The sequence below is a fragment of the Hyaena hyaena genome, unplaced genomic scaffold (genome assembly GCF_003009895.1).
Source record: "Hyaena hyaena isolate Hyena2069 unplaced genomic scaffold, ASM300989v1 scaffold_213, whole genome shotgun sequence".
NCBI lineage: Eukaryota > Metazoa > Chordata > Mammalia > Carnivora > Hyaenidae > Hyaena > Hyaena hyaena.
In genome coordinates this window covers 2,145,819-2,154,666 of record NW_024080843.1, presented here as the reverse complement: position 1 = coordinate 2,154,666, position 8,848 = coordinate 2,145,819, and the positions used below count along the sequence as shown (strand labels likewise).

General features: G+C 37.8%; 3 non-coding genes across 3 annotated transcripts; all 3 read right to left on the bottom strand.

Annotated features, from left to right (window-relative positions):
- Nucleotides 1-7,352: 7,352 nt before the first annotated feature.
- Nucleotides 7,353-7,487, bottom strand: LOC120238558. The gene has a single exon (XR_005530253.1). It is a non-coding gene; the product is annotated as a small nucleolar RNA SNORA4 (small nucleolar RNA).
- Nucleotides 7,488-7,666: 179 nt separating this feature from the next.
- LOC120238556 lies at nucleotides 7,667-7,797 on the bottom strand. Its single transcript, XR_005530252.1, has one exon. It is a non-coding gene; the product is annotated as a small nucleolar RNA SNORA63 (small nucleolar RNA).
- Nucleotides 7,798-8,386: 589 nt separating this feature from the next.
- LOC120238555 lies at nucleotides 8,387-8,566 on the bottom strand. The gene has a single exon (XR_005530251.1). It is a non-coding gene; the product is annotated as a small nucleolar RNA SNORA81 (small nucleolar RNA).
- Between the last annotated feature and the right edge of the window lie 282 nt (nucleotides 8,567-8,848).

Sequence of the window (8,848 nt, the reverse complement as noted above, 5' to 3'; positions counted from 1 at the left end):
TTAATACGCCTAAAATGAAATACTTAGGAATGAATTTAAGAGAATATGTGCAAGATCTATATGAGGAAAACTTCAGAACTCTGATCAAAGAAATCAAAGAAATACATAAACAGAGATATTCCATGTTCATGGATAGGAAGACTCCATATTATAAAAGATGTTAATTCTCCCCAACTTGATCTATAAATTTAATGCAATCCCAATAAAAATCCCAGCAGGTTATTTTTGTGGATATTAAAAAAAAAAACAACAACTGATTCTAAAGTTTATATAGAGAGGCAAAAGACCCAGAATAGCCAACACAATATTGAAGGAGGAGATGAAGTTGGAGGACTGATACCACCTGACTGTAATATATACTCTACAGCTACAGTAATCAAGATGGTGTTGTATTGGTAAAAGAATAATGAATAAATCAATGGAACAGAAAAGAGAGCTGTGATATTGTGATTTATAGTGAGAAATATATACTTGTCTTCCACTGTTCCTGGCACATAGTTCCTAAAACACTTGTAATTTCCTATATAATAACCATAGGGACACTTTTCATTATGATATTTAGTTTTATTCCCAGTACCTGAAATAGTCCAAAGGATAAAGGTGAAAAAAGTGTCTTTTGTTATTCATCCTAAGTCCCTTTCAACTACACCAGAATTTATATTAATGAAATGGCTTAGAAAGCCTCTAAAGATGGAGGCTGGTTGCTAGAGGAACCAACCCTGTGGTTACAAGGTTAGAACTTTTAAGCCTCTGACCAGATGTTGAATTGGTCACCAATGACCAAGGATTTAATCGATCATGCCTATATAACAAAGCCTCCGTAAAAATCCCAAAGGACAGCGTTCAAAGAGCTTCTGGGTTGGTGAACACACAGGTGTGCTAGGAGAATGTCCCTTCCCTCACACCTTGCTCTATGCATCTCTTCCATCTGACTATTCCTGAACTATATCCTTTAAAATTGGTAATCTCGCAAATTTTCGTGAGTTCTGTGAGCCACTCTAGTATATTAATAAAACCTAAGAAGGGGGTCAGGGGAACCTCCAATTTATAGCCAGTTGGTCAGAAGCATAAATAACAAGGACTTATATTTGGCATCTGAAATGGTTGGTTAAGGAGTTATTCTCATAGCAATGAACCCTTAGCCTTTGAGACCTAAACTTATCTCTAAGTTAGATGGTGTGAAAGTTGAGTTAAATTTTAGGACACCCGGTTGGTTTTGCAGAACTGCTTTGTGTGGGAAAAGCCCCAACATTTGATGACCAGCAGTGTCAGAAGTGTTGAGTTTTGAGAGCAGAGGAGAAAATTAGTTTCTCTTACACATGCCTAGAAGTAGACCCACATAAATATAGTCAACTGTACTTATCTGATCTTTAGCAAAGGAGCAAAGGCAATACAATGGAGAAAAGATAGTGTCTTCAACAACTGTGCTGGAAGAACTGGACATCATGTGGAAATAAATGAATCTACATACAGACCTTAAATCCTTTACTAAAATGAACTTGGAATGAATCAAAGACCTAAATGTAAAACACAAAAGTATGAAACTCCTAGAAGATAACATAGGAGAAAATCTAGATGACCCTAGGTTTGATGATGATGTTTTAGATGCAACACCGAAAGTGGGGAAGCCTTGTACTTAGACTTTATCCTGAAGCAAAAGGAAAGCCACTCAGTAACTTACATTTTTATGAGATCATCCTGAGGGTTGAGTGGTAAATGGATTGGATAAAGCAAGACCAAGGACAGGGAAACAAGTTTGGCGACTGTTGCCAAAGTCTAGATAAGAGAAGGAAGTTCAAGGTAATGGGAAAAGTAGCCCTGGAGCAAGATGGAAAGTTGGGTTTCGAACCTGTGGAAGTGCCAGAGTCATCAGATTGAAAACATCCAGGGAGCAGTTGGTCTGATGCTTGGAAGGATATATAGGAAGCCAACGAGGGTGTGGAGAGGAGACAGAGGGCCTTGTACAGAGGAGGAAGAGTGGGAGTGAGGCCCTGGAATGGAGGAAGCGTGGAAGATGAAGCAGTGCTTTGTGCTAATGAGTTGAAGAAAGTAATCAAAGGTGTCCTTGGATGGAGGTAATGGATGACCATGAGCCTGAATAAAATCCACATTAGACAGGGAAATGAAGGCCTTCTAGTAAGTTTTGTAGTTATACCTTTTCCAAATACAAGTTATGTTTGTTTTGATCTCATCTTTATGCAGTTCCTTCCACCTGCCTTCTAGTCTTGGCAGGGAATGAACATCAGGGTAAATATCATCCCTAGCATCTTATTATTTAGGATTTCCTTTTGTACATTTACTTACTGAAGGCAGTGATGACTTTGAATTGCTCTGATACTTTCAAGGATTCTAGCATTTGCCTTATTGTCACAGCAGCGGTTCTGCGAAAGTGGCAAGCATCAATACTAGGACTGAGAAAGGATGGGGGCTGCTTTCACCTAGAAATTCACCACCATACTCTTTTCTGTGTGATACCAATCAAAACAACTGGTGGAATATTTGCTGCCTATCAGTGGTTCTTCTGATAAATTATGGGCTGTGGTCAACATAAAGATTGCTCAATAAGTAATTTTTAAGAAAAACCAAGGATCACACTTGGTGTCAATCCTTCCCTAACAGGGCCTATGACTCCATGTTATTGTTATCGAAAAAGAGCTTTACTGATTAGTTTATTAACATAGAAAACCTTGCTGTTAAATAGCTACTTTGCATATACCAGGAAATGTTTGCCACATCAGAAGAAGGAGAAATCTTGCATTCTAATACTTCTTTTTTTTTTTTTTTTGTCAAAGAAGCACAGAGTGCTTAGCCAATGTTCCTGATGAACATCTGCAGTTGACCAAGTGCCTAGTCTTTGTGCTACAGCCAAACAGCAGATAATTTGGAGCCATTAAAACTTTTAATGAAATGCCACAGTGGGTGTATTCTTTGTTTATAATTCTGTAACTAGAATAAAATATTTCTCACAGTGTGCTGTTTTATCTTATTTTGGAAAATATGGAATTAAGGCAAAAAGCATAATTCTTTAAGGAATAAGGACCAAACAACTTTAAAGAAAAATATTCTTTATTATAATTTATTGAGTATTCAATATACAATATGGCATTTTTTGGGGGGATTTAAACCTGAGTATATGGGGGCGCCTGGGTGGCGTAGTCGGTTAAGCGTCCGACTTTTGCTTGGGTCATGATCTCGCGGTTCGTGGGTTCGAGCCCCGCGTCGGGCTCTGTGCTGACTGCCAGCTCAGAGCCTGGAGCCTGTTTCAGTCTGTGACTCCCTCTCTCTCTGACCCTCCCCTGCTCATGCTGTCTCTCTCTCTCTCTCCTAGAAATAAATAAAAAATATTTAAAAAAATAAAAAAAATAAAAAAAATAAACCTGAGTATATGGTTGTTACTGGTACTTATTAGTAAAAGGCTCCAATTCACGCTTACCACTAATAAACTATTTTACAAAGTAAAAACACAATACCATACAAAATGAAATCAAATTCTTCCTTTAAAAAAACAATTTTCGAGTTTGTTTAATTCAGTCTAATGACTGACACAATAAAAGCAGATACACTAGTTTAATATAAATGGCTGTTTTTTTTAGAAAAAAGATTTTATTTCTAAGTAATCTCTACATCCAACCTAGGGCTTGAACTTACAACCCCAAGATCAAGAGTCACACGCTCCACTGACTGAGCCAACCAAGTGCCCCTATAATTGGGTGCTTTTACAGAGCACAGTCCACAATATAGTATTAAATAATAGAGAACACTCAATATAACCATTTTTACAGAACTAGGAAATAAATTTCTAAGAATAATTTTTACAACCTCATTTTTCATATCCGACTCCAATATTCTAATTCTAAAGCAGATAAAACCAATGACCCTCATCATATGGGCCCATGAGTAAGAGTAGTGTTACCATCAAAATCTGTATTTTTGATCCGTTATGAGCATTGAGACAAGCTTCAAATATTCCCAAAGAAAGGAAATCAATGCATGTTATCATCACTTATTCCACAACAGCAAGCATTGCATTCAAAACTCTCTCATCCCAGGAATTAAATAAGGTCAGTCACGTTCACTGGCATTTCCTCCACAGTGGTATTGTAGAAAGTCTCATTGTCACAAAGAATCTACTTGTCTTCTTTAATGTTTATGGCCACAGCTTTCCTCCCAAATCGACCTCCACTGCCAATTCTGAACAAACAAAAATTATTAATTAGAATATTGCTTATCAAATATGACATGAACTACTACCAATATGAGCTACTTGTTAACCATCAGTGGCTGTTTTTTTGCCAAGATTATATATACAGTGATTCTAACTAGATGCCAATTACAATATCTAGAGAAAAAAAAAAGGATTTCTTTCTTTTTTTTTTTTTAACAAATAGTTTATTGTCAAATTAGTTTCCACATAACACCCAGTGCTCATCCCCACAAGTGTCCTCTTCCATGCCCATCCCTCCTACCCCCCACATCCATCAGTACTCAGTTTTTGTCAGCATTCAAGACTCTCTCATGGTTTGCCTCTCTCCCTTTCCCCCACCATTTCCCCCCTTCTACTCCCCCTTGTTCCTCCGTCAAGTTCCTCCTAATCCTCCTATACGTGCAAACATATGGTATTTGTCCTTCTCTCCCTGACTTATTTCGCTCAGCATAACACCCTCAAGGTCCATCCATGTTGCTACACATGGCCAGATTTCATTGTTTCACATTGCCATGTAGTATTACATGTATAGATAAACCACATCTTCTTGTCCATTCGTCTGTTGATGGACACTTAGGCTCTTTCCATGTTTTAGCTATTGTGGAGAGTGCTGCTATGAACATTGGGCTACATGTGCTCCTATGCATCAGCATTTCTGTATCCCTTGGGTAAATTCCTAGCAGTGCTATTGCTGGGTCATAGGGGAGTTCTATTGTTAGTTTCCTGAGGAACCTCCACACTGTTTTCCAGAGGGGCTGCACCAGTTTACATTCCCACCAACAGTGTAGGAGGGTGCCCGTTTCTCCACATCCTCGCCAGCATCTAGAGTTCTCTGATTTGCTCATTTTAGCCACTCTGACTGGCGTGAGGTGGTATCTCAGTGTGGTTTTGATTTGTATTTCCCTGATGAGGAGGGATGCTGAGCATCGTTTCATGTGTCTGTTGGCCATCTGGATGTCCTATTTGGAGAAGTGTCTGTTCATATCTTTTGCCCATTTCTTCACTGGGTTGTTTGTTTTTCGGGTGTGAAGTTTGGTGCGTTCCTTATAGAGTCTGGATATTAACCCTTTATCTGATATGTCATTTGCAACTATCTTTTCCCATTCTGTTGGTTGCCTATTAGTTTTGTGGGTTGTTTCCTTTGCTGTGCAAAAAAAAAAAGGATTTCTTTTGTAGTTAGTGGAAAGAATTCCTTTGGCTGCAAAATCAGCTTCTTTCAGGCATCTTAAGCATTATTATTTATAAAGCACATGACAGGTAGTGAAATTAAAGCTAATACCCAAGAGGTCTAGCCAAGAGCAGTTGTTGGCCTGGGACAGATGTAAACACCACAGACCAAACAAAAAGAACAATTATGTCATTCATCTTGACACACTTTTGGAACTATAGGAATGTTACCTATTATTTAGCATCTAATACAATAGCATCTACCTACATGTGGATATTGAAATTAAAATTAAATAGAAAATAGAGTTAATCAGTTAACCACACTTCAACAGCTACATGGTGGCCTCTCACTTCTGTGTTGGGTGGCACAGATATGGGATATTTTCATTACTGCAAAGTTCTATGGACAGACTTGGTCTAGGACTTAAAACTTTTTATAGTGTGTGTGGAAGGAAGCTCCAAAGGTCTGTCATGATAACCTGTATTTATTACTGCTTTCTGCTCAGTTCACTGTAACACAAATGGCTGAGATATATTTACCACCACAGCTCTATACCAAAACAGATAATATGCCAATCAAAAATGTTGTGGCTGGAGCAATTTAAAATATCAGATAACCAGAACAAGAAAAAAACAAATATGGAAATAATGACTCACTCTTTATTGACACTACATGTTGTTTCACTCATGAAACCATGTCCTAAATTAGGCCAATGCCACTCCTGAACACCATCTCATCATCTATTCTTGTTGAGTATTACATTTTTTTCTTTTTTTTACTGATTGATTTTTTTTTAAACAAAAGTTTATTCTTAAATGTACAATAGGATCTAAGACAACATTCTAGCTATAGGTGTCAACAGTGCTATCACAGGGAATCCAGATGTTTAAACAGGAATGGAATTAAGGATCACCATTGCCTCAGGCACAAGGAACAGTTTTCTTTTTGCCAGATTTCTCAATTCTACCTGTGGCCAGCGGGCCCTTCCCTGTGGCCTGGTCTTTGCTTTTCAGCTCCTGGAGCTTCTTCTGCTCTTCTTTCTGTTTCTGCTTGAATGCCTTATATATAAGGGACTCATGGGACTTCTTCCCATCCCCCTTTGCTGCTGGACATGGTGCCTCTATATTATTTTTAAAGTTACTTTTATATTAATAGTAAGACATAATTTATTTAGTAATAAAACCACTATACTTAAGCCAGGGTCAATGTAAATTGATACCAGAAAATACTAACAAAATCCCAATTATAGAGAAATCACCAAGAGAGCACAAGGTATGAATAACATGACTTAAAAAATCTCAAGTGCAAGCTAAGGCAACCAGATCTAACAGCATGATTGATTTTTTCCTTTGAATATCAATTGTACAAAATCCGAAGTCTGGGCTACATTTCACATTTGTTTTCCTACTGTGTTCTGATCAACCATGAATCTCTGCAAGTAGAATTTAAATACATCTTATCATGTTACTAGGTGATAGGATTATTGTCCTCATTCATATATCTGATTTTAAAGATTGTCTGGCTAACAGAATCACACTTGAACAACAATACATAAATTTATTTCACCAGAATACAAGCAAATACTCAATGAACATGACAAATATTCATCTTAGAATACAGTTTTCACAAGTAGTGGACAGTTTGTAGTTTATAACCATAGACACTAGTGGTACATAAAAACCATGAGCCTGAGATCATGATAGTATACATTCAAATTCTGATTCTTTTTTTTTTTTTTTTTTTATTTTTATTTATTTCTAGGAGAGAGAGAGAGAGAGTGAGCAGGGGAGGGTCAGAGAGAAAGGGAGTCACAGACTGAAACAGGCTCCAGGCTCTGAGCTGGCAGTCAGCACAGAGCCCGACGCGGGCCTCGAACCCACGAACCGCGAGATCATGACCTAAGCGAAAGTCGGACGCTCAACCGACTAAGCCACCCAGGCGCCCCTCAAATTCTGATTCTAAAAGCAGCTGCTGCATACTCTTTCAGGCCACAAAACAGTAATGAATTGCCTAGAAATGATACAGCTCACTGTGGAGTGTGGTTTTTATTCTCCCACATAGCTTGAGCTAAAAAAGACTGCTAAAAATCTTCTCCTCAAAACCAATGTTTGGTAGATAAATATAATTAAATAAGGAATCGAAATACCAGTAAGTTGGTAGTAATCAAAATGTGGTTTGTCCCGTACCTGAATTCCTTCCTGATGATGTCTCTTTCTTTCCGTCGCCACCTGCAAAATATTAATAAGTTTAATCCTCAAGAGTCATTCCTCAAGTCAGTGTTTAACTTGGTAGACATGTCTGAGACCAGGCATCCCTGACTGCTAAGTCCCATGGCAGACAGAGCTAGAAAGGTAACAGTTTTATTTTGAGCAGGGGGTAAAGACAAGGCAGCACTTTACAGCTACATTGTAACTAGATCCTGCATCCGTTCATGAAGGAAATAATTAGATATTAACTGTGTCTTAATTGGCAATAATAGGGAAGGACTACTCTTACGACATCAGAAACTGAAATTCCTGGCGTGCATTTTCTCAGAAGCCAGCCTTCCCTTTGTCTTGTGTTCTGAAAAAGAACAGCCTGTGTACCAGTTGGTCTCTCGTATGCCACAAAGAGCATACAATTTTCTTCCCCCCAGTATTTCAGAGAGGAAAATGTTAATTCCCTTCAGAGTCAGAGCAAATAGCCATTTGATTACTCTCATCCTTGCTATTGCAAGGGACGTGTTAGAAATTCATTCTATTGGAGTGCCTGGGTGGCTCAGTCGGTTGAGCATCTGACTTTGGCTCAGGTCATGATCTCATGGTCCATGGGTTTGAGCCCTCCATCGGGCTCTGTGCTGACAGCTAGCTTCAGAGCCTGGAGCCTGTTTCAGATTCTGTATCTCCCTCTTTCTCAGACCCTCCCCTGCTCAAGCTGTCTCTCTCTCTCTCTCAGAAATAAATAAGACATTAAAAAATGTAAAAAAATATTTTTAAAAAAAGAAATTCTTTCTATTAATTCTACCTAAATACAGATATTATTGTACCAAATCTTAGAATAAAGTACTCTGGGCTTAAGAAAGAGGTTCAACTCAGGTTTTCTACTATCTGGTACAGTTGTTTTTCTTTTTGTGTTTACTCTGCTGCTTTATTTATACATACTAAGACATGATTATTAGTTTCTGCAGTTTTAGTACAGAGCTTAAGTAAGAAGGTAAAAAAAGTTCTGGCCATCATTTTATGTATATCAACTAGAAAAACATTACCCTCTTTCAAAAATAGTACAAAATACTGGTCCTTTCAAGGGTCAATTCTTTCTTCTTCATTAGAATTTGAAATGGATTTCTCATGAAATTCTTGATAACTTCCATCATAACGATTGACATTAAGGCAGAAAACAACCTTAAAAAAAAGAGAGATAACTAATTATGTTGACACATCAATTAAGCAGATATAACAGTTTTCATAATAATACAGAGAGAAATGTTTGAGACCAAG